At 41.7% G+C, this 24,448-nt stretch overlaps 1 long non-coding RNA gene across 1 annotated transcript; it reads left to right on the top strand.

The window, feature by feature from the left end:
• The first annotated feature begins 65 nt into the window (after nucleotides 1-65).
• Gm30835 lies at nucleotides 66-15,224 on the top strand. Its single transcript, XR_376720.3, has 3 exons — nucleotides 66-194; nucleotides 1,330-1,433; nucleotides 15,183-15,224. It is a non-coding gene; the product is annotated as a predicted gene, 30835 (long non-coding RNA).
• Nucleotides 15,225-24,448: the final 9,224 nt, after the last annotated feature.

Genomic DNA, 24,448 nt, shown 5'->3' with positions numbered 1-24,448 from the left:
TGCTCTGCGCTGGCTCCAGGCTCCCGCTTTTAAGCCAAAGAGCGGAGGAGGGAGGGCCCGCTTGATTTCGCAAGAGGAGCTGTGAAGCAAAGTTTCCGGGAAGAGTTCAACCTGGGAATCCCGCACAGCTGGAAGGACCAGAACTTATTGTGCAGCTCTGGCTCGCAGATGGACGTTCTCCGCTGCCAAGCGGGGTATAAAAGGGGTTTTCCGGAACCTTTGGGGTGGGGCATCCCAGGTCAGCTGCAGCCTAGAGGGGCAGAGAGATACTCCTTTTCTGTTAGAGCTAGAGGACTCTGGGTAGCTAAGAAAACAGTACATGGGCAAGGAGCTTAGGCATTCCTCTTAGTTGCCTCTCTTCTTACGAAATAGTGGTGTCTTTCTCCTGCCAGGAGCCCTGATTTTTAACAGAGTCAGAGCTTAAAAGATGGAGAGTTTTCAGGTCTTCATCTCAAATGCATATGTATCTCTGTGTTCTCCAGGGCTCCAAGTTTGCTTATACCCAGGCAGCTGTGTGCATCTCCTCCTGTTAATTCCTTCCCTACATGGTAACAATGCAATACAAATGTTACCTAAATGGATGCCACACTTTATTGTTTGGGAGAGAAAGACAACAACCAAACAACAATACCTGCTTACACATGCAGAAAAGATGAATATATTTTTTTTCTAAATAGTTTTGATTCATTGTTTATTGAAACCATGCTTGGAAAACCCATGGAAGTGAAGGGCTGACCACGTATACAATTGGGTTGGTGTATCTTTCTATAGAGGAACCCAAATCTACCCCTACGGTGCTTTCAGACATAAAGAAACATGACAACGTGGAGGAAAGAGCATGCCTACGTTGCTGTTAAAATACAGCATTCTTCAAGTTTGTCTTTCTCCCAACCATCTGGTTTAACTTCCATGGCACTCTTGCCAAAGTTCAGATTCACAGTCTCAGGGGAGTGTGTTCTCAGAACTTATGAACCAGACTCTTCTTTGCCTTGATTGCAACTCTCTTCCTATGACCTGTGGAGTCAGCTGGGACCTCAGCGTCTCCCCAGAGGTCTTGTCCTGACAGCTAGTTGATTAAATAACTTCTTTGAGTGACATGGTTAGGGCATCTCACTCCTTAAGAGACTTACTACGTTTGTAGCTCTTTGTGGGCGGGTTTTCATCATACCTGATATAGTACCACATCTCGAATAGCTACTGTGCTTATTGATAAACCTACTCCCCATTCTTGTATTTTGCAGAGTTCATCAATACTATCTGTAGGCCAGAAAAGAACTTAAACATAACAAAACAAAAAACACCCGCTAATTTTGTGATTGAATTTTCTAGGTTTGAAGACTCACCGGTGAGAAAGGTATGAGTCTAGGGAAGAAGACATCCAGCTGTGTCTCCAAGAAGAACGAACCCTCATGATTGGTGAACTTGACAGCTGGGTGAGAGACTGGGAAGATCGGGACTTTAGAGCGCAGGCTTATGGAGGTCCTTATGTGCCTTGTGCTGATGATTTGCCATGGGGCTTTAAGCCTTGTTGATACAGAGACCCAATTTTGACATACTGACTGTGCGATTTACATGTAGAATGCAGATGTATTAGTTGCCAGTGGAATACCAGGTACTGTGAAAAGACAGTTGCCAAGGGCAGCAGACATTCTGACCTCTGCATTGTTTTCTTCTGGGCAGTTCATGTTATATGCAGCAGGCTGCTCAATTGTGGTGCAGTAAACGATAAGATTCCAAGAGTTATTGATTCTGGTTAAGAGGATCTGTTGTGTTTGTGATGACATAGCTTACAATAGTAAATAATAGTAGTGAATGGCCAGGTAGTAACCAGATACTTGATTCATTCCTCTTGTCGTTTGTGAACTGTAGTCCTGTACAACTGTGTGAATGATCCTGAAGACCACTTGACTTTGGCTGAAGAGAATGTTTTCATTGTGTAGGCTAAGAACCCAAATCATCTCGGGCTATCTTTAGCCTCTTTCAGCAGCCACTTGCTATTCATTTATTTATCTTCCCTAGCATTATTGACTTTGAGAGAAACTTCTGAAATTGCTTGGCAAATTTGACACACTTAGACTCACCAACCCCAAAGCTAAGAATGTGTAAAGACCACATTGAAATCCCATGTCGAAACAGCCCGCCTACCAGAAGGTCCCACAGCTGTAGTTTGTAAACACATTGATTTATGGTTCCCCCCCCCCCACACACACTGTAACCTCTACTGTGGTGGGTGGTACACTGAATCTGGGTCCCCAGGTCATGGTTGCTCAGATTGGGTTTGGAATAAACTATTTCCTCTTTTCTGTAGAGAGCTGGTACTTACGTCGACAGGTTTAAAGATTGATTTTCCCTTAGGTCTAGAAAGGACACACAATTCATAACTCCTTGGTTTTTCCTTAAGCCCTTGCTATAGAGGAAAATTAAACTTTTTCTTTTTCTTTTTAAACATGGTGGTGCAGGCCTAAAATCCCAACACTCAGGAGTTTGAGGCCATGAGGATCACGAGCTCTGAGCCAGCCTGGGCTACGGAGTGAAATTTTTGTCTTAAAAACAACAACAACAACAACAACAACAACAACCACCCCCCAAAAACAAATGAATGAAAACAAAACACAGAAAGGGGAGCTGAGCTTTCTCCTCTTCTGAGACTCTGATGCACTTTGTCTCAGGCCTTTATTATTTTTCTCTTGTCTCCTGGTCCACACAAGTGTTGGCCCATGAGATGATGACTAACTAGTATGGAGACTCTGATTAACTAAACTCTTCTTGGTAAAGAGTAGTCTAATTACCTGTCTGCCAGCAGGAACAGAAAACTGGATCAGTGGAATAGGATGTTTGGTTTCTACACCAGGTTTGGCTCCATCATGTACCGATTCTGTGTACAATCATATTCTCAAATGTAGCCTCCACCAGTGGTGTTTTACCTTTATTAGGCAGATGAAAAAAATTTGAATTTTATTGTTATGAGAAGCAAATATATTTCAGTTATGTAAGATCTTTTCTTTGCTGAGGGCATCCAGAGTCCCAGAAAAGAAAGATTAAATTACTGGGATATGAAGGATGGAAGAAATTGCCTTTATTAGTATTAAACTTGAGAGACACTTGACTTATTTATCTTGTGGTTAAAAGATTGATTATCCCTTTAGGCCTAGGAGGCACACACAATTCATAACTCTCCTAGTTTTTCTTTAAATCCTAGCTGTAAGGGAAAATTAAGTTTCCAAAAAATGCCAGTAACCTGAATACCCAAGGATTTGGATCTGGCAGGATTCATTCTTCTTCCTGTAGCTGTATCATCAGATCTTTTGATAAGTCTTCCAGATGCTGTACTCCATCAAAGAGCTCCAGCTTAGGGATTTCCATGTCAACTGTGCCTGGAGTCATTCCTGTTTCTAGCACTGGAGAGGGTAGTTCATATTTAACACGTGTGGGAAACACACACACTTAAATATTTGCCCTCTATCTGTTTTCAAAATAAGTAAGGAGGGAAGGAAGAAAGAAAAAAAAAAGAAATGAAAATACCACTGGAGATGTTTCTGCCTAACTCAAGGAAATGGCTCTCTGATCGGTATGAAGTTCACGTCCTCTGGAGATATTTTTAAGTCTGGATGTAATGATTCTCTTGTCTTTTACTTATTCTTGCTCTTTGGGCACCTTGCTGGGTTTCTTGCAGTCCAGACTCTGTAGAAGACAAGCACTCCTTTGCCATCTCAATTCTCAGAAGCAGTAGTAGCTAGTCTCCATTTCAGGCTCTACCAGTTCCTTTAAAATATTTTAAAATTTAAGACTTAAAAAAATGATTTCTGTCGTAGTAAACTCCCTTTTCTTGTTTCTTGCCTTATTTCCAGTTTTTGCTTTTGTATATTTCATTTTCTAAACCTAATTATCCTTGCACATTCTTAGTCCTCGAGGGTTACACTGAATTGACACAGCTACTAAGAGTTAGGCTCATGCATCAAAGCATAGAGCATTGCCCACACCTGTGGCTTCTGTGATGCGATGTGGAGTCTTCTCGGGAATGTCCCCAATGTAGTGCACTTTTTGTTGTTGCTAGATTATGACTCCAGGTCACTGTAAGCAGAACGTGAAACCAAGAAAGGAGATGCTTACGTGAAGCAGGGAAAAGGATTTCTAGACTATTGGAGCTTTGTGCTTAAAGGGCTTTTGGAGCTCTGTACCTATGTGTAGATATGTGAGCCTGGATGTAGACATGAGCACAACATACATACAAGTGCTTGTGGGAACCAAAAGAGGAATTTAGATTTCCAGGGACTGGAGTTATAAATAGTTGCAGATTTGTACAGGTGGATAGTAGGGTACTGAACCCAGTTCTCTGGGAGAACACTTAACCATTGGGCTATCTTTCCAGCCCCACCCTGGGTTTGCTTATTATTTTTAAAAATGTGACTCTGTTATTCACAGTCTGAACTGAAAGTTGACTAGGCAGGATGGTCATTGAATAGGCTCAGTTATTTTCTCTGATCGTGTTTCCATTGAGATGGGGTCAAGACAACGCATGAGGATGCTATTCGTTGTTCAAAGTAACAGCAACCTGAAACATCTGTTCTTGTTTTCCTGGTAGTTGAATTGAGCTCGAGTAAACAGCTGATTTCTGTGGTTGAAAATTCTCAGCTACTTCCCAGTACAGCTGCAATTTAATTTCCTGTCTCAGTAAACTTCTTTTTCTGCTTCCTGCCTACATTATGGGGAAGTGACAGAAAGAAATCCCTTCCCCCATTCCTCTGATCTCTGAAAAAGCAGAGGATATAGCAACACATTTAGCCCTTTGACCCAACTGTAACCATGTTCTGGGATTCACTCCAATGCCAACCAGAAAGCAAAACTAAACATTTTGCCACCCACCTGTACCCAAAAATAGTGTTGGTGGGAAATATGCCAGATGCTGACAGTATCAGACACTGGACTGGATGGTGGTCAGGAAGAGCAACGAAGAATTTAAAAATAAAACATGTCCCGAGTAATTAGATCATGGCACAAGAGAAGGTAACAGCCTGTGAGGGGAATGACTATGTTTCTTTAACAATGAAACCTAGGGTGGGAAACAGCTACAGCTACTTCTTGGATTAAAAGTGGGAAGGGAAGCCCTGTCCCCAGTTTCAGAGTCTGTTAAGGTTGGAGGCTTCTGAAGGCCCCCCACCCACCCCTGGCTATGGGCTGGGTATCACCAAAAACAATGAAGGAAGCACAAAGAATATTGGCTAATCTCAAAGGTAGTCCGGATCTTATCAAAAAAGGCAAGTTGCTCAGAAGAGTTTGTAGAGATTGGGAAAAGTTTAGGTTCCTTATTTGATAAATGAAGTTGGTATGAATCAAAGTGTTCTTTAAGTAATTTGAAACCTGAACACAGGCCAACTCAGTGCTGCCCCACACTCCTGGGGACCTTTGGATCTGTCTGGCTGGTGGCCACTGTTCGTACTGGAACTATTGTCATTGGTAGAGCCAATTCCAGTTCAGTCAATTTGTGCTTTTCCCAGTAACCAAAGGTTGGATCTTCATGTATGAAAGAAGAGGTTGAAAACTATGCCATACTAAAACAAAGTAAAATTTATTCCCTGGCCAGTGTGGCCCCAGGAACTCTCAATAAGGTTTAATTAGCATTAAACAGCTCAGAGGAGGGAAGGCAGCTGGCCAGTCTAGAGGTAGTGTCAGACTGTCTTTCCTGTGTACTTTAGACTATAAAGACCACTTACTGACTGAGAGTTATTGTTTTGTGGGAAATTGCTTTAATGATAATGGTAATACTTTCTCCTCTCCTGATGGCAGTCTTTAGTCTGATTACAGATATTGATGATTCATTTATAGTCTTATTATTTCCCAAACAATTGACAACCACTACAGCTTGTCTCTATGTCTATAATATTTTTTAAAAATAAAATAGTAATATACTTAGTGAACTTATGGACAGTTGTAAATTAAAGACTTAAAGGAACATTCCCTTAAGAATTAGAAAGCCTTTTCTCCTAGACACTGAACACCCCTATTTACTTGAAAAACATGGTGGTACTATATTCATTGAATTATTTCAACATATGTGAAAGCATATGTACTTATTTCTTATAAATATGAGAGGAGAGCTGGGGAGATGGATCAGTGGATATTGCACTTGCTCTGCAAACATGAGAACAGGTCTTCAGATCCTACAACCCAGGCAAAGCTGGATATGGTTGAAACATCTGTAATTCTAGCATGCTTATAACAGGGTGGAGGCAGAGAAGGAGAATTTCTGGAAGCTTGCAGATCAATTAGACGGACATATTCAGCAGTACATGATAAGATACTCTTCTTCCAAACAAGGACCAACACTGGAGGTTTCCCATAATTCCCTCACTCATCTCTGTACTCACACATGGACATATGCAAATATTAAAAAACAAGTTGAATGGGCTATGGAAACATCTCATTAGGTAAAATTACTTTAGTATGAAGCCCTAAGAGCAATTCCCTTGAAAACATGTAAAAAGCTGGCTGTGGCAGCCTGAGTCTATAATCCCTGCACTGGAAAGGCTAGGAGGATCCTAGGGACTTGTCCAGCCAACCTAGCTAATGGGAGAGCTTAAGATTCAGGGAGAGATGCAGTATCAAAGAATTAAGTGGAGGAGGGCTGGAGAGATGGCTCAGCAGAGGACCTGGATTTGATTCATAGCATCTACACAACAGCTCACAATGGTAGATAACTCCAGTTCTAGGTGATCTGATGCCCTCTTCTGGCCTCCACAGGCACCAGGCTTGCAAGTGGTACATAGATATACATACAGGCAGAATCACCAGTACACGTAAGATAAAAAATGAAGGATAAATAATTTAAAAAATGAAGTGGAGAGTGAGTGAAGCAGATGCAGAACACCGACCTCTAGCCTCTACATTCTATTGTGGGTGCTTACACTCACACAAGTACATACATATACATACCACACAAGTTCTCTCTCTCTCTCTCTCTCTCTCTAACAGTAAGGCAGTCTAGTAGTCAGCTTCTCCTTGCCTGTGTTACTCTAATGAAGCAGCCCATATGCCCAGCTCTGTTCCCTGTGCTGCGCCTTATGTGCTCAGGGCTCTTACTTTCCAATATAGTGTAATCAACTTATCAGCTCTACTGCTTGCCTTTCTCACAGCAGTCTGGAGCCCCAGGAAAAATGCTTATTTTATTTTCCACATTTATATATTTATATCTTATATATATATATTTATATTATTATTATTATATATTATATTATATTTTATATATATATATATTTATATATATATTTTTATATATTTATAATTTATATCTTGCCACATATAAAACACTTAGAACGGTGACTGGCACATAGTAGGTTCCCAATACATGTTAAGTGAAGGAGAGAGTGAATAAATAGAAGGGTAAGAATGGGTTGATAGAAAACTGTAAAAATAATGTATAAATTGACATCTTTGAGAGCCATTTAAATAAAAAACACACCGGTGAAACTAAAGCCTCGCTTCACTCCGTGAAGCGCGATGCTCCAGTAACCACCTTTTCTGATTGCCAAACGTTCTTGTGCTAAAATTGTTCCGAAAGGCCAAATGCCGCTGGCTACTTTATCTCTTGCTATTTCCAGGGCTCTGCTTCCTTTTTTCTTCAGAATCTCTTTTTTTTTTTCATCTATAACCTTTTCATTTAATTACTTCTTTCTCAACTCCGTATTTCCTATGTCTGCAAAAGCATTTTGTGAAAATATGAGAGTTCCTGGGACTTTCCTTTCTGAAAGTGTTTGTGTACTGAGTTTTTCCCCCTAAGTCCGGGGAGTCAGCAGTTGTAAACAGGCTGTGGAAAGAATGTCCAGTGTAATTCATTATGTGGAAGAGATGAGCGAGTCCTCTCGTGCTATGGAAAATATACAGCAGCCACGGAGAGAGCTCTGATTCTATGAAACTGGCATATCTTTTTTGTATATGACTGCGGGAAGAGGGGAATAGACATGCACTCTCAATGAATGGAAGTAAAACACACTTTTAGGACGAAGAAAGGAGATAAAAATAAATGGCTCACTCTCCTAGCCTTCTTCTAAGATCTGCCTTGAGTGGGTTATTGTCTAAGAGTTCTCTTAAAACAGCATCCTTACTCCATGATTTCTTATATTTTGTAAGCTGTGATTACAACAAATTTTATGCATGAGAAAGGCCACAAGGGAAAACATCTTTAGAGGCAAGGTAGGTTATAATTTCTATGGTTTGGTGTAAGTGAATTAAAACTCTAAATCACAACTATTTTAACACTGGACTTATATTCAGCAGCCTTTGCAACATAATAGCTACTCACCCAAAAGACCATTCACAGCAAGTAAAGTTTTTACTGTAGTTTTTGATGTGAAGAATTTTAATTGAACGCCAGAAAATTAAATGGAGTAGTTTGTCAAATCTCACCAAAATTTCCTTTCTAGGAATGACAGATTATTGTCACTACTAGTGGGAAGTGGCAGTCTATCAGCCCACGTGCCCACTTCACAGAGCAAAGACTCAGTTGCCTGTAGTAAAGCAAATGAAAGGAAGGAAATACAAGGGACCCAGCTAACTCACTCAAGTTCTTGGATTTGAAAACGATTCTTCCTAAAATTCAAAGGAAGGGGTTGATTGTATTATGGGCCAATACTGGGCATCAAATTTAGGACCCTGAATATGTTAGGCAAGTACTTATCACTAGCTGTGTCTCTTTTTTAATTTTTAATTTTGAGATATGGTCTTGGTGCGTTGCCCAGGCTGGTCTTGATCTAGCGTTCCACTCTAGTTACCCAAATAGCTGGAATTATAGGCCTGTGTCATCATGGCCAACAAGAAGGGATATTTAACAATAATAATCTCAATATCACTACTAATAAAAGTCCTTTTTTCAGAATAATTTGCAAGTGCCATTATTAGTATTTAATGAACTACCGTCTCAAGCAGATATGGTTAGACATTTCAGTTTTCAAATAAAGACACTAAGGCACCATGCTTACTAAACTCCCTAAATGCCATCTGCATAGTTGCTTAGGTGAAAACAAACATTGAACAAAAGTTATTTGAATTTCATCTACATTGTAATGTGCAGGACAACCATTTTATAAAGAGTTTGAGGAAATCTAGTAGCTACTATAACTGGTGAATTTCCTGTATACTAGGAGTTGACCTAGACTTCATGGGCCCTGCCAAAGAGGAATAGGCAAGATTCTTAGAGATATGATAGTCTTCTATTCAGCAAGTCTAACTATGACTATACATCTATAAATACCTGAATAATATAATCAAATACAGTGAAGAAATGCAGTGGTAAGTTATGTTTTTGCACTCAAAAGTCTAGTTTTCCAATGATAATATGCTTTCTATTTGAAACACAGAAGTTGGCTAAGTTTGTAAAACTATGCTACCATACCTTGGTATCTAGTTTTAATATTTTGCATGTGCCAAGAATGTTTCATCAAAAATTGATATCAGTATTTGGACATCCCTTCCTGAACCAGATGATTACAAATATTAATAGTTCCACACAGTTAAGATGTCATTTTATTTTTGAATTATATTGAGGGATTTGTATTCTTTTTTTTTCTTTTTTTTTATTAGGTATTTATTCCATTTACATTTCTTTCTTTTTTTTTCTGGTCTCTTCTTTTTTTTTTATTAGTTATTTTCCTCATTTACATTTTCAATGCTATCCCAAAGGTCCCCCATACCCACCCCCACAATCCCCTACCCACCCACTCCCCCTTTTTGGCCCTGGCGTTCCCCTGTACTGGGGCATATAAAGTTTGCAAGTCCAATGGGCCTCTCTTTGCAGTGATGACCGACTAGGCCATCTTTTGATACATATGCAGCTAAAGACAAGAGCTCCCGGGTACTGGTTAGTTCATATTGTTGTTCCACCTATAGGGTTGCAGTTCCCTATAGATCCTTGGGTAATTTCTCTAGCTCCTCCATTAGGGGCCGTGTGACCCATCCAATAGCTGACTGTGATCATCCACTTCTGTGTTTGCTAGGCTCCGGCATAGTCTCACAAGAGAGAGCTATAACTGGGTCCTTTCAGCGAAATCTTGCTAGTGTATGCAATGGTGTCAGCATTTAGAAGCTGATTATGGGATGGATCCCTGCATATGGCATTCACTAGATGGTCCATCCTTTCGTCACAGCTCCAAATTTTGTCTCTGTAACTCCTTCTATGGGTGTTTTGTTCCCATTTCTAAGAAAGGGTAAAGTGTCCACACTTTGGTCTTCGTTCTTCTTGAATTTCATGCGTTTGGCAAGTTGTATCTTATATCTTGGGTATCCTAGGTCTCTGGGCTATTATCCACTTATCAGTGAGTACATATTGTGCGAGTTCCTTTGTGATTGGGTTACTTCACTCAGGATGGTACCCTCCAGGTCCATCCATTTGCCTAGGAATTACATAAATTCATTTTTTTTAATAGCTGAGTAGTATTCCATTGTGTAAATATACTACATTTTCTGTATCCATTCCTCTGTTGAGGGGCATCTGGGTTCTTTCCAGCTTCTGGCTATTATAAACAAGGCTGCTATGAACATAGTGGATCATGTGTTCTTCTTACCGGTTGGGACGTCTTCTGGATATATGCCCAGGAGAGGTATTGCGGGATCCTCCGGTAGTACTATGTCCAATTTTCTGAGGAACCGCCAGACTGATTTCCAGAGTGGTTGTACAAGCTTGCAATCCCACCAAAAATGGAGGAGTGTTCCCCTTTCTCCACATCCTCGCCAACATCTGCTGTCACCTGAGGTTTTTATCTTAGCCATTCTGACTGGAGTGAAGTGGAATCTCAGTGTTGTTTTGATTTGCATTTCCCTGATGATTAAGGATGTTGAACATTTTTTTCAGGTGTTTCTCTGCCATTCGGTATTCCTCAGGTGAGAATTCTTTGTTCAGCTCTGAGCCCCATTTTTTAATGGGGTTATTTGATTTTCTGAAGTCCACCTTCTTGAGTTCTTTATATATATTGGATATTAGTCCCCTGTCCGATTTGGGATAGGTAAAGATCCTTTCCCAATCTGTTGGTGGCCTTTTTGTCTTATTGGCGGTGTCTTTTGCTTTGCAGAAGCTTTGCAATTTTATGAGGTCCCATTTATCGATTCTTGATCTTACAGCACAAGCCATTGCTGTTCAATCAGGAATTTTTCCCCTGTACCCATATCTTTGAGGCTTTTCCCTACTTTCTCCTCAAAAAGTTTCAGTGTCTCTGGTTTTATGTGGAGTTCCTTAATCCACTTAGATTTGACCTTAGTACAAGGAGATAGAAATGGATCAATTCGCATTCTTCTACATGATAACCGCCAGTTGTGCCAGCACCATTTGTTGAAAATGCTGTCTTTTTTCCACTGGATGGTTTTAGCTCCCTTGTCAAAGATCAAGTGAACATAGGTGTGTGGGTTCATCTCTGGGTCTTCAATTCTGTTCCATTGGTCTACTTGTCTGTCACTATACCAGTACCATGCAGTTTTGATCACAATTGCTCTGTAGAACAGTTTTAGGTCAGGCATGGTGATTCCACCAGAGGTTCTTTTATCCTTGAGAAGAGTTTTTGCTATCCTAGGTTTTTTGTTATTCCAGACGAATTTGCAGATTGCCCTTTCTAATTCGTTGAAGAATTGAGTTGGAATTTTGATGGGGATTGCATTGAATCTGTAGATTGCTTTTGGCAAGATAGCCATTTTTACTATATTGATCCTGCCAATCCATGAGCATGGGAGATCTTTCCATCTTCTGAGATCTTCTTTAATTTCTTTCTTTAGAGACTTGAAGTTCTTATCATACAGATCTTTTACTTCCTTAGTTAGAGTCATGCCAAGGTATTTTATATTAATTGTGACTATTGAGAAGGGTGTTGTTTCCCTAATTTCTTTCTCAGCCTGTTTATCCTTTGTATACAGAAAGGCCATTGACTTGTGTGAGTTAATTTTATATCCAGCTACATTATTGAAGCTGTTTATCAGGCTTAGGAGTTCTCTAGTGGAATTTTTAGGGTCACTTATATATACTATCATATCATCTGCAAAAAGTGATATTTTCACTTCTTCCTTTCCAATTTGTATCCCCTTGATCTCCTTTTGTTGTCTAATTGCTCTGGCTAGGACTTCAAGTACAATGTTGAATAGGTAGGGCAAGAGTGGACAGCCTTGTCTAGTCCCTGATTTTAGTGGGATTGCTTCCAGCTTCTCACCATTTACTTTGATGTTGGCTATTGGTTTGCTGTAGATTGATTTTATCATGTTTAGGTATGGGCCTTGAATTCCTGACCTTTCCAAGACTTTTATCATAAATGGGTATTGGATTTTGTCAAATGCTTTCTCAGCATCTAACGAGATGATCATGTGGTTTTTGTCTTTGAGTTTGTTTATATACTGGATTACATTGATGGATTTCCGTATATTAAACCATCCCTGCATCCCTGGGATGAAACCTACTTGGTCAGGATGGATGATTGTTTTGATGTGTTCTTGGATTCGGTTACCAAGAACTTTATTGAGGATTTTTGCATCGATATTCATAAGGGAAATTGGTCTGAAGTTCTCTATGTTTGTTGGGTCTTTTTGTGGTTTAGGTATCAGAGTAATTGTGGCTTCATAGAATGAGTTGGGTAGAGTACCTTCCGTTTCTATTTTGTGGAATAGTTTGTGAATAACTGGAATTAGGTCTTCTTTGAAGGTCTGATAGAACTCTGCACTAAACCCATCTGGTACTGGGCTTTTTTTGGCTGGGAGACTATTAATAACTGCTTCTATTTCTTTAGGGGATATGGGACTGTTTAGATGGTCAACTTGATCCTGATTCAACTATGGTACCTGGTATCTGTCCAGAAATTTGTCCATTTTGTCCAGGTTTTCCAGTTTTGTTGAGTATAGCCTTTTGTAGAAGGATCTGATGGTGTTTTGGATTTCTTCAGGATCTGTTGTTATGTCTCCCTTTTCAGTTCTGATTTTGTTAATTAGGATTTTGTCCCTGTGCCCTCTAGTGAGTCTAGCTAAGGGTTTATCTATCTTGTTGATTTTCTCAAAGAACCAACTCCTCGTTTGGTTAATTCTTTGAATAGTTCTTCTTGTTTCCACTTGGTTGATTTCACCCCTGAGTTTGATTATTTCCTGCCTTCTACTCCTCTTGGGTGAATTTGCTTCCTTTTCTTCTAGACCTTTTAGGTATGTTGTCAAGCTGCTAATGTGTGCTCTCTCTAGTTTCATTTTGGAGGCACTCAGAGCTATGAGTTTTCCTCTTAGGAATGCTTTCATTGTGTCCCATAAGTTTGGGTATGTTGTGGCTTCATTTTCATTAAACTCCAAAAAGTCCTTAATTTCTTTCTTTATTCCTTCCTTGACCAAGGTATCATTGAGAAGAGTGTTGTTCAGTTTCCACGTGAATGTTGGCTTTATATTATTTATTTTGTTATTGAAGATCAGCCTTAGTCCATGGTGATCTGATAGGATGCATGGGACAATTTCAATATTTTTGTATATGTTGAGGCTTGTTTTGTGACCAATTATGTGGTCAATTTTAGAGAAGGTACCATGAGGTGCTGAGAAGAAGGTATATCCTTTTGTTTTAGGATAAAATGTTCTGTAGATATCTGTTAAGTCCATTTGTTTCATCACTTCTGTTAATTTCACTGTGTCCCTGTTTAGTTTCTGTTTCCATGATCTGTCCATTGGTGAAAGTGGTGTGTTGAAGTCTCCCACTATTATTGTGTGAGGTGCAATGTGTGCTTTGAGCTTTACTAAAGTTTTTTTAATGAATGTGGCTGCCCTTGTATTTGGAGCATAGATATTCAGAATTGAGAGTTCCTCTTGGGAGATTTTACCTTTGATGAGTATGAAGTAGCCCCTCCTTGTCTTTTTTGATGACTTTGGGTTGGAAGTCAATCTTATAAGATATTTGGATGGCCACTCCAGCTTGTTTCTTCATACCATTTGCTTGGAAAATTGTTTTCCAGCCTTTCATTCTGAGGTAGTGTCTATCTTTTTCTCTGAGATGAGTTTCCTGTAAGCAGCAAAATGTTGGGTCTTGTTTGTGTAGCCAGTTTGTTAGTCTATGTCTTTTTATTGGGGAGTTGAGATCACTGATATTAAGAGATATTAAGGAAAAGTAATTGTTGCTTCCTGTTATTTTTGTTGTTAAAGTTGGCATTCTGTTCTTGTGGCTGTCTTCTTTTAGTTTTGTTGAGGGATTATCTTCTTGTTTTTTCTAGGGCGTGGTTCCCGTCCTTGTATTGATTTTTTTCTGTTATTATCCTTTGAAGGGCTGGATTCGTGGAGAGATAATGGGTGAATTATTTTTGTCGTGGAATACTTTGGTTTCTCCATCTATGGTAATTGAGAGTTTGGCTGGGTATAGTAGCCTGGGCTGGAATTTGTGTTCTCTTAGTGTCTGTATAACATCTGTCCAGGCTCTTCTGGCTTTCATAGTCTTTGGTGAAAAATCTGGTGTAATTCTGATAGGCTTGCCTTTATATGTTACTTGACCTTTTTCCCTTACTGCTTTTAGTATTCTATCTTTATTTAGTGCATTTGATGTTCTGATTATTATGTGTCAGGAGGAATTTCTTTTCTGGTCCAGTCTATTTGGAGTTCTGTAGGCTTCTTGTATGTTCATGGTTATCTCTTTTTTAGATTTGGGAAGTTTTCTTCAATAATTTTGTTGAAGATGTTTGCTGGTCCTTTGAGTTGAAAATCTTCATTCTTATCCACTCCTATTATCCGTAGGTTTGGTCTTCTCATTGTGTCCTGGATTTCCTGGATGTTTTGAGTTAGGATCTTTTTGCATTTTCCATTTTCTTTGATTGTTGTGCAGATGTTCTATATGGATTCTTCTGCACCTGAGATTCTCTCTTCCATCTCTTGTATTCTGTTGCTGATGCTGGCATCTATGGTTCCAGATTTCTTTCCTAGGGTTTCTATCTCCAGCGTTGCCTCACTTTGGGTTTTCCTTATTGTGTCTACTTCCCTTTTTAGGTCTAGTATGGTTTTGTTCATTTACATAACCTGTTTGGATGTGTTTTCCTGTTTTTCTATAAGGACTTCTACCTGTTTGGTTGTGTTTTCCTGTTTTTCTTTAAGGACTTGTAACTCTTTAGCAGTGTTCTCCTGTATTTCTTTAAGTGAATTATTAAATTCCTTCTTTATGTCCTCTACCATCATCATGTGATATGCTTTTAAATCCAGGTCTACCTTTTCAGGTGTGTTAGGGTGCCCTGGACTGGGAGAAGTGGGCGTTCTGTGTTGGGAGCCGCGCCCACATTCGCCGTTACAAGATGGCGCTGACAGCTGTGTTCTAAGTGGTAAACAAATAATCTGCGCATGTGCCAAGGGTATCTTATGACTACTTGTGCTCTGCCTTCCCCGTGACGTCAACTCGGCCGATGGGCTGCAGCCAATCAAGGAGTGACACGTCCGAGGCGAAGGAGAATGCTCCTTAAGAGGGACGGGGTTTCGTTCTCTCTCTCTCTTGCTTCTTGCTCTCTTGCTTCTTGCACTCTGTTCCTGAAGATGTAAGAATAAAGCTTTGCCGCAGAAGATTCTGGTCTGTGGTGTTCTTCCTGGCCGGTCGTGAGAACGCGTCTAATAACAATTGGTGCCGAATTCCGGGACGAGAAAAAAAAAACTCGGGACTGGCGCAAGGAGGATCCCTCATTCCGGAACCAGAACTGCGGATCACGTTTATAAAGGTTCCCGTAACACAGACTGTTGAGAAGGATTCAACTGCCGAATTCAGAACTCATCAGCTGGGGAACGACGGTGATAAAGGTTCCCGTAAAGCAGACTGTTAAGAAGGATTCAACTGTATGAATTCAGAACTTTTCAGCTGGGGAACGAGAGTACCAGTGAGTACAGCTTTACGAGGTAAGCCTGGCCTTGAACTTTCTAACGAAATTCAAGACAGTCTATCAGAAGTAAAGTGGAATATGTTTGGCCTTGAATTTTTTCTGGTGTTAGGAGCCCTTTTGTTCCTTTTCACATGTTATCAAGTGATTAAGATAGGGCGGATTCTAGATGAAATTCAGGACAAGCTATCAGAAGTAAAACGGGGAGAGAGAGTAGGAACAAAGAAAAAATATGGTACACAAAATAAGTATACAGGCCTTTCCAAGGGTCTTGAACCCGAGGAAAAGTTTAGGTCAGGTAAGAATACCTGGAGAGAGATTAGAAGAAAAAGAGGAAAAAGGGAAAAGAAGAAAGATCAATTAGCGGAGGTCTCTAGAAAAAGGAGCCTGTGCTCATCGCTGGATGGGCTCGGGGAGCCAGCTCTTAGTAGCTCTGAAGCAGGTGAAAAATCCTCCTCTGAGGAAACAGACTGGGAGGAAGAAGCAGCTCATTATGAGAAAAAAGGGTACCAGCCAGCTAATTGGTCAAGAAAAAAGCCAAAAGCGGCTGGCAAAGGCCAGTTTGCTGATTGGCCTCAGGGCAATCGGCTACCAGGTGCACTCCCGCCCTATGCGGAGTCCCCGCCCTACGTAGTGCGTCAGCCCGTAGTGCGTCAACAATGCGCAGAGAGGCAGTGCGCAGAGAGACAATGCACAGACTCATTCATTCCCAGAGAGGAACAAAGAAAAATAGAACAGGCATTTCCAGTCTTTAAAGGAGCCGAGGGTGGGCGTGTCCACGCTCCGGTAGAATATGTGCAGATTAAAGAAATTGCCGAGTCGGTTCGTAAATACGGAACCAATGCTAATTTTACCTTGGTACAGTTAGACAGGCTCGCTGACATGGCACTAACTCCTGCTGACTGACAAACGGTTGTAAAAGCCGCTCTCCCTAGTATGGGCAAATATATAAAATAGAGAGCGCTTTGGCACAAAGCTGCACAAGCGCAGGCCCGAGCAAACGCAGCTGCTTTGACTCCAGAGCAGAGAGATTGGACTTTTGACTTGTTAACGGGTCAGGGAGCTTATTCTGCTGATCAGACAAACTACCATTGGGGAGCTTATGCCCAGATTTCTTCCACGGCTATTAGGGCCTGGAAGGCGCTCTCTCGAACAGGTGAAACCACTGGTCAGTTAACAAAGATAATCCAGGGACCTCAGGAATCCTTCTCAGATTTTGTGGCCAAAATGACAGAGGCAGCAGAGCGTATTTTTAGAGAGTCAGAGCAAGCTGCGCCTCTGATAGAACAGCTAATCTATGAGCAAGCCACAAAGGAGTGCCGAGCGGCCATAGCCCCAAGAAAGAACAAAGGCTTACAAGACTGGCTCAGGGTCTGTCGAGAGCTTGGGGGACCTCTCAGCAATGCAGGTTTAGCGGCTGCCATCCTTCAATCCCAAAACCGCTCCATGAGCAGAAATGATCAGAGGACATGTTTTAATTGCGGAAAGCCTGGGCATTTTAAGAAAGATTGCAGAGCTCCAGATAAACAGGGAGGGACTCTCACTCTTTGCTCTAAGTGTGGCAAGGGTTATCATAGAGCTGACCAGTGTCGCTCTGTGAGGGATATAAAGGGCAGAGTCCTTCCCCCACCTGATAGTCAATCAACTGATGTGCCAAAAAACGGATCATCGGGCCCTCGGTCCCAGGGCCCTCAAAGATATGGGAACCGGTTTGTCAGGACCCAGGAAGCAGTCAGAGAGGCGACCCAGAAAGACCCACAAGGGTGGACCTGCGTGCCGCCTCCGACTTCCTACTAATGCCTCAAATGAGTATTCAGCCGGTGCCGGTGGAGCCTATACCATCCTTGCCCCCGGGAACCATGGGCCTTATTCTCGGCCGGGGTTCACTCACCTTACAGGGCTTAGTAGTCCACCCTGGAGTTATGGATTGTCAACATTCCCCTAAAATACAGGTCCTGTGCTCAAGCCCTAAAGGCGTTTTTTCTATTAGTAAAGGAGATAGGATAGCTCAGCTGCTGCTCCTCCCTGATAATACCAGGGAAAAATCTGCAGGACCTGAGATAAAGAAAATGGGCTCCTCAGGAAATGATTCTGCCTATTTGGTTGTATCTTTAAATGATAGACCTAAGCTCCGCCTTAAGATCAACGGAAAAGAGTTTAAAGGCATCCTTGATACCGGAGCAGATAAAAGTATAATTTCTACACATTGGTGGCCCAAAGCATGGCCCACCACAGAGTCATCTCATTCATTACAGGGCCTAGGATATCAATCATGTCCCACTATAAGCTCCGTTGCCTTGACGTGGGAATCCTCTGAAGGGCAGCAAGGGAAATTCATACCTTATGTGCTCCCACTCCCGGTTAACCTCTGGGGAAGGGATATTATGCAGCATTTGGGCCTTATTTTGTCCAATGAAAACGCCCCATCAGGAGGGTATTCAGCTAAAGCAAAAAATATCATGGCAAAGATGGGTTATAAAGAAGGAAAAGGGTTAGAACATCAAGAACAGGGAAGGATAGAGCCCATCTCACCTAATAGAAACCAAGACAGACAGGGTCTGGGTTTTCCTTAGCGGCCATTGGGGCAGCACGACCCATACCATGGAAAACAGGGGACCCAGTGTGGGTTCCTCAATGGCACCTATCCTCTGAAAAACTGGAAGCTGTGATTCAACTGGTAGAGGAACAATTAAAACTAGGCCATATTGAGCCATCTACCTCACCTTGGAATACTCCAATTTTTGTAATTAAGAAAAAGTCAGGAAAGTGGAGACTACTCCATGACCTCAGAGCCATTAATGAGCAAATGAACTTATTTGGCCCAGTACAGAGGGGTCTCCCTGTACTTTCCGCCTTACCACGTGGCTGAAATTTAATTATTATAGATATTAAAGATTGTTTCTTTTCTATACCTTTGTGTCCAAGAGATAGGCCCAGATTTGCCTTTACCATCCCCTCTATTAATCACATGGAACCTGATAAGAGGTATCAATGGAAGGTCTTACCACAGGGAATGTCCAATAGTCCTACTATGTGTCAACTTTATGTGCAAGAAGCTCTTTTGCCAGTGAGGGAACAGTTCCCCTCTTTAATTTTGCTCCTTTACATGGATGACATCCTCCTGTGCCATAAAGACCTTACCATGCTACAAAAGGCATATCCTTTTCTACTTAAAACTTTAAGTCAGTGGGGTTTACAGATAGCCACAGAAAAGGTCCAAATTTCTGATACAGGACAATTCTTGGGCTCTGTGGTGTCCCCAGATAAGATTGTGCCCCAAAAGGTAGAGATAAAAAGAGATCACCTCCATACCTTAAATGATTTTCAAAAGCTGTTGGGAGATATTAATTGGCTCAGACCCTTTTTAAAGATTCCTTCTGCTGAGTTAAGACCTTTGTTTAGTATTTTAGAAGGAGATCCTCATATCTCCTCCCCTAGGACTCTTACTCTAGCTGCTAACCAGGCCTTACAAAAGGTGGAAAAAGCCTTACAGAATGCACAATTACAACGTATTGAAGATTCGCAACCTTTCAGTTTGTGTGTCTTTAAGACAGCACAATTGCCAACTGCAGTTTTGTGGCAAAATGGGCCATTGTTGTGGATCCATCCAAACGTATCCCCAGCTAAAATAATAGATTGGTATCCTGATGCAATTGCACGGCTTGCCCTTAAAGGTCTAAAAACAGCAATCACCCACTTTGGGCAAAGTCCATATCTTTTAATTGTACCTTATACCGCTGCACAGGTTCAAACCTTGGCAGCCGCATCTAATGATTGGGCAGTTTTAGTTACCTCCTTTTCAGGAAAAATAGATAACCATTATCCAAAGCATCCAATCTTACAGTTTGCCCAAAATCAATCTGTTGTGTTTCCACAAATAACAGTAAGAAACCCACTTAAAAATGGGATTGTGGTATATACTGATGGATCAAAAACTGGCATAGGTGCCTATGTGGCTAATGGTAAAGTGGTATCCAAACAGTATAATGAAAATTCACCTCAAGTGGTAAAATGTTTAGTGGTCTTAGAAGTTTTAAAAACCTTTTTAAAACCCCTTAATATTGTGTCAAATTCCTGTTATGTGGTTAATGCAGTAAATCTTTTAAAAGTGGCTGGAGTGATTAAGCCTTCCAGTAGAGTTGCCAATATTTTTCAGCAGATACAATTAGTTTTGTTATCTAGAAGATCTCCTGTTTATATTACTCATGTTAGAGCCCACTCAGGCCTACCTGGCCCCATGGCTCTGAAAAATAATTTGGCAGATAAGGCCACTAAAGTGGTGGCTGCTGCCCTATCATCCCCGGTAGAGGCTGCAAGAAATTTTCATAACAATTTTCATGTGACGGCTGAAACATTACGCAGTCGTTTCTCCTTGACAAGAAAAGAAGCCCGTGACATTGTTACTCAATGTCAAAGCTGCTGTGAGTTCTTGCCAGTTCCTCATGTGGGAATTAACCCACGCGGTATTCGACCTCTACAGGTCTGGCAAATGGATGTTACACATGTTTCTTCCTTTGGAAAACTTCAATATCTCCATGTGTCCATTGACACATGTTCTGACATCATGTTTGCTTCTCCGTTAACCGGAGAAAAAGCCTCACATGTGATTCAACATTGTCTTGAGACATAGAGTGCTTGGGGGAAACCCAGACTCCTTAAGACTGATAATGGACCAGCTTATACGTCTCAAAAATTCCAACAGTTCTGCCGTCAGATGGACGTAACCCACCTGACTGGACTTCCATACAACCCTCAAAGACAGGGTATTGTTGAGCGTGCGCATCGCACCCTCAAAACCTATCTTATAAAACAGAAGAGGGGAACTTTTGAGGAGACTGTACCCCGAGCACCAAGAGTGTCGGTGTCTTTGGCACTCTTTACACTCAATTTTTTAAATATTGATGCTCATGGCCATACTGCGGCTGAACGTCATTGTTCAGAGCCAGATAGGCCCAATGAGATGGTTAAATGGAAAAATGTCCTTGATAATAAATGGTATGGCCCGGATCCTATTTTGATAAGATCCAGGGGAGCTATCTGTGTTTTCCCACAGAATGAAGACAACCCATTTTGGGTACCAGAAAGACTCACCCGAAAAATCCAGACTGACCAAGGGAATACTAATGTCCCTCGTCTTGGTGATGTCCAGGGCGTCAATAATAAAGAGAGAGCAGCGTTGGGGGATAATGTCGACATTTCCACTCCCAATGACGGTGATGTATAATGCTCAAGTATTCTCCTGCTTTTTACCACTAACTGGGAACTGGGTTTAGCCTTAATTCAGACAGCCTTGGCTCTGTCTGGACAGGTCCAGATGACTGACACCATTAACACTTTGTCAGCCTCAGTGACTACAGTCATAGATGAACAGGCCTCAGCTAATGTCAAGATACAGAGAGGTCTCATGCTGGTTAATCAACTCATAGATCTTGTCCAGATACAACTAGATGTATTATGACAAATAACTCAGCAGGGATGTGAACAAAAGTTTCCGGGATTGTGTGTTATTTCCATTCAGTATGTTAAATTTACTAGGACAGCTAATTTGTCAAAAAGTCTTTTTCAGTATATGTTACAGAATTGGATGGCTGAATTTAAACAGATCCTTCGGGAATTGAGACTTCAGGTCAACTCCACGCGCTTGGACCTGTCGCTGACCAAAGGATTACCCAATTGGATCTCCTCAGCATTTTCTTTCTTTAAAAAATGGGTGGAATTAATATTATTTGGAGATACACTTTGCTGTGGATTAGTGTTGCTTCTTTGATTGGTCTGTAAGCTTAAGGCCCAAACTAGGAGAGACAAGGTGGTTATTGCCCAGGCGCTTGCAGGACTAGAACATGGAGCTCCCCCTGATATATGGTTATCTATGCTTAGGCAATAGGTCGCTGGCCACTCAGCTCTTATATCCCACGAGGCTAGTCTCATTGCACGAGATAGAGTGAGTGTGCTTCAGCAGCCCGAGAGAGTTGCAAGGCTAAGCACTGCAATAGAAAGGCTCTGCGGCATATATGAGCCTATTCTAGGGAGACATGTCATCTTTCATAAAGGTTCAGTGTCCTAGTTCCCTTCCCCCAGGCAAAACGACACGGGAGCAGGTCAGGGTCGCTCTGGGTAAAAGCCTGTAAGCCTAAGAGCTAATCCTGTACATGGCTCCTTTACCTACACACTGGGGATTTGACCTCTATCTCCACTCTCATTAATATGGGTGGCCTATTTGCTCTTATTAAAAGGATAGGGGGAGATGTTGGGAGCCGCGCCCACATTCGCCGTTACAAGATGGCGCTGACAGCTGTGTTCTAAGTGGTAAACAAATAATCTGCGCATGTGCCAAGGGTATCTTATGACTACTTGTGCTCTGCCTTCCCCGTGACGTCAACTCGGCCGATGGGCTGCAGCCAATCAAGGAGTGACACGTCCGAGGCGAAGGAGAATGCTCCTTAAGAGGGACGGGGTTTCGTTCTCTCTCTCTCTTGCTTCTTGCTCTCTTGCTTCTTGCACTCTGTTCCTGAAGATGTAAGAATAAAGCTTTGCCGCAGAAGATTCTGGTCTGTGGTGTTCTTCCTGGCCGGTCGTGAGAACGCGTCTAATAACAGTTCTGGGTTCTGATGATGGTGAGTGGTCCTGGTTTCTGTTAGTAGGATTCGTTCGTTTACCTTTCGCCATCTGGCAATCTCTGGAGTTAGTTGTTATAGTTGTCTTTGTTTAGAGATTGTTCCTCTGTTGATTTTGTTACCCTCTATTAGGAGACGTGGGAGACTAGCTCTCTCCTCTGAGTTTCAGTGGTCAGAGCAGTCTCTGCAGGCAAGCTCTCCTCTTTCAGGGAAGGTGCACAGTTATCTGGTGTTTGGACCTCCTCCTGGCTGAAGATGAAGGCCCTAAACAGGATCTTTCCCAGAAGCTGTGTTGCTTTGGCCAGGAAGGTGGCCGGTTGTCTGGAGCCGAAGATGGCGCCGCCTCAGAAGCTCTGTTGCTCTTGCCTTTCCCAGAAACGGCTGGCCTCTGTATTCCACACCGCCACCCGTGCAGCCTGCCTTCTGCGGAGTCCCGGAGCCAAGGCTCCCACCGGGGCCTGAGGCAGAAACCTCTCAGGCCGGGCGGACCCCTGTGCTCTCACCAGGAAGGTGGCCTGTTGTCTGGAGCCGAAGATGGCGCTGCCTCAGAAGCTCTGTGGCTCTTGCCCGTCCCAGAAACGGCTGGCCTCTGTATTCCACACTGTCACCCGTGCAGCCTGCCTTCTGCGGAGTCCCGGAGCCAAGGCTCCTGCCGGGGCCTGAGGCAGAAACCTCTCAGGCCGGGCGGACCCCTGTGCTCTCACCAGGAAGGTGGCCGGTTGTCTGGAGCTGAAGATGGTGCCGCCTCAGACCCATTTACATTTCTAATGCTATCCCAAAAGTCCTCCCCCCCTCGCTCCCCCCCCCCCCCCCCCACTTCTTGGCCCTGGTGTTTCCCTGTACTGAGGCAGATAAAGTTTGCATGACCAATGGGCCTCACTTTCCACTGATGGCCGACTAGGCCATCTTTTGATACATATGCAGCTAGGTGACAGCAGATGCTGGCAAGGATGTGGAGAAAGGGGATTTGTATTCTTAATTGTTTTAGATATATGTAAAGCTAAAAACCTTAGTTTAGAAGAATTGACTATGATATATAATGTATTTAATTAATGTAAACGTAATTACTGACTACATATTTGATATAGTTTAAGTTGGGTGATATCTAGTCTAGTTTGCTAATATTTGGGCACCCTTTAGGTTGTGGTGGCTACAGGGATGTCTGTCTTATCCTATTTTTATGCCCTACACTGTCCCTCAGCTTCAGGTGCAGTGCTGGCCCGGGCATAGTTTATTCCAGAGGTGATTCCCTGGAATTCCTGAATTTCATCTGTAATTTTTCTCTGAATTAAATCGTTAAAATACGTTACCTGTCTAACCACAAAACTACATCAACTCTATTACTATTGTATATCTACTTAGACTATTTATATCTTCCAATCTGCAGATGACCGTCATTCACAATACATGGTTTAAAAAGAACTAAAGTATCTAGTCTGGTAAAATACACCTATAGTCTCCCATAATCTCAGTATTCAGGAAAAGGACGCAGGGGAAATGTGACTTCTAGACCATTCTGAGCTGCATAGTAGGGCTTTACCTCACAAAGAGGGCTTTATTAATACAATGTATAGGAAAATATTTTATACTTTGAAATCCTTTGCCTGACTTTTATTAAAAAGTTTATGTAGTTTTATATAAAATTCAATTTTTTCAAAATAGGTAAAGTTTTACCTCTTAAAATTAAAAAAAAAAACAGTTTACTCTTATTGCCTGATACCTGTGAATGAGCTTATCTGGAAAGAGATATGGATGTAATAATCAGACAAGGACATGGAGAAGAGGTCATCCTGAATTAAGGTGACTATAAATATAATTACTAGTATCCTTGTAAGATAAGGAAGAAAGATATTTGAAATCTAAAGACACAGAAAAAAGCATATAACAATAATATCAGCATTTCATAGCTTTTGTGATTTTGAAGTATAATGCCATGGGTGTCTGGAAGTCATCAGAAAGCTTGGAAGTGGCATAGAACAGAATTCTCTTTCCAGGCTTCAGAGGGAG

This window comes from Mus musculus, chromosome 5, assembly GCF_000001635.26.
Source record: "Mus musculus strain C57BL/6J chromosome 5, GRCm38.p6 C57BL/6J".
In the NCBI taxonomy this organism is placed as follows: domain Eukaryota; kingdom Metazoa; phylum Chordata; class Mammalia; order Rodentia; family Muridae; genus Mus; species Mus musculus.
This window is presented reverse-complemented; position numbering and strand designations above follow the sequence as displayed.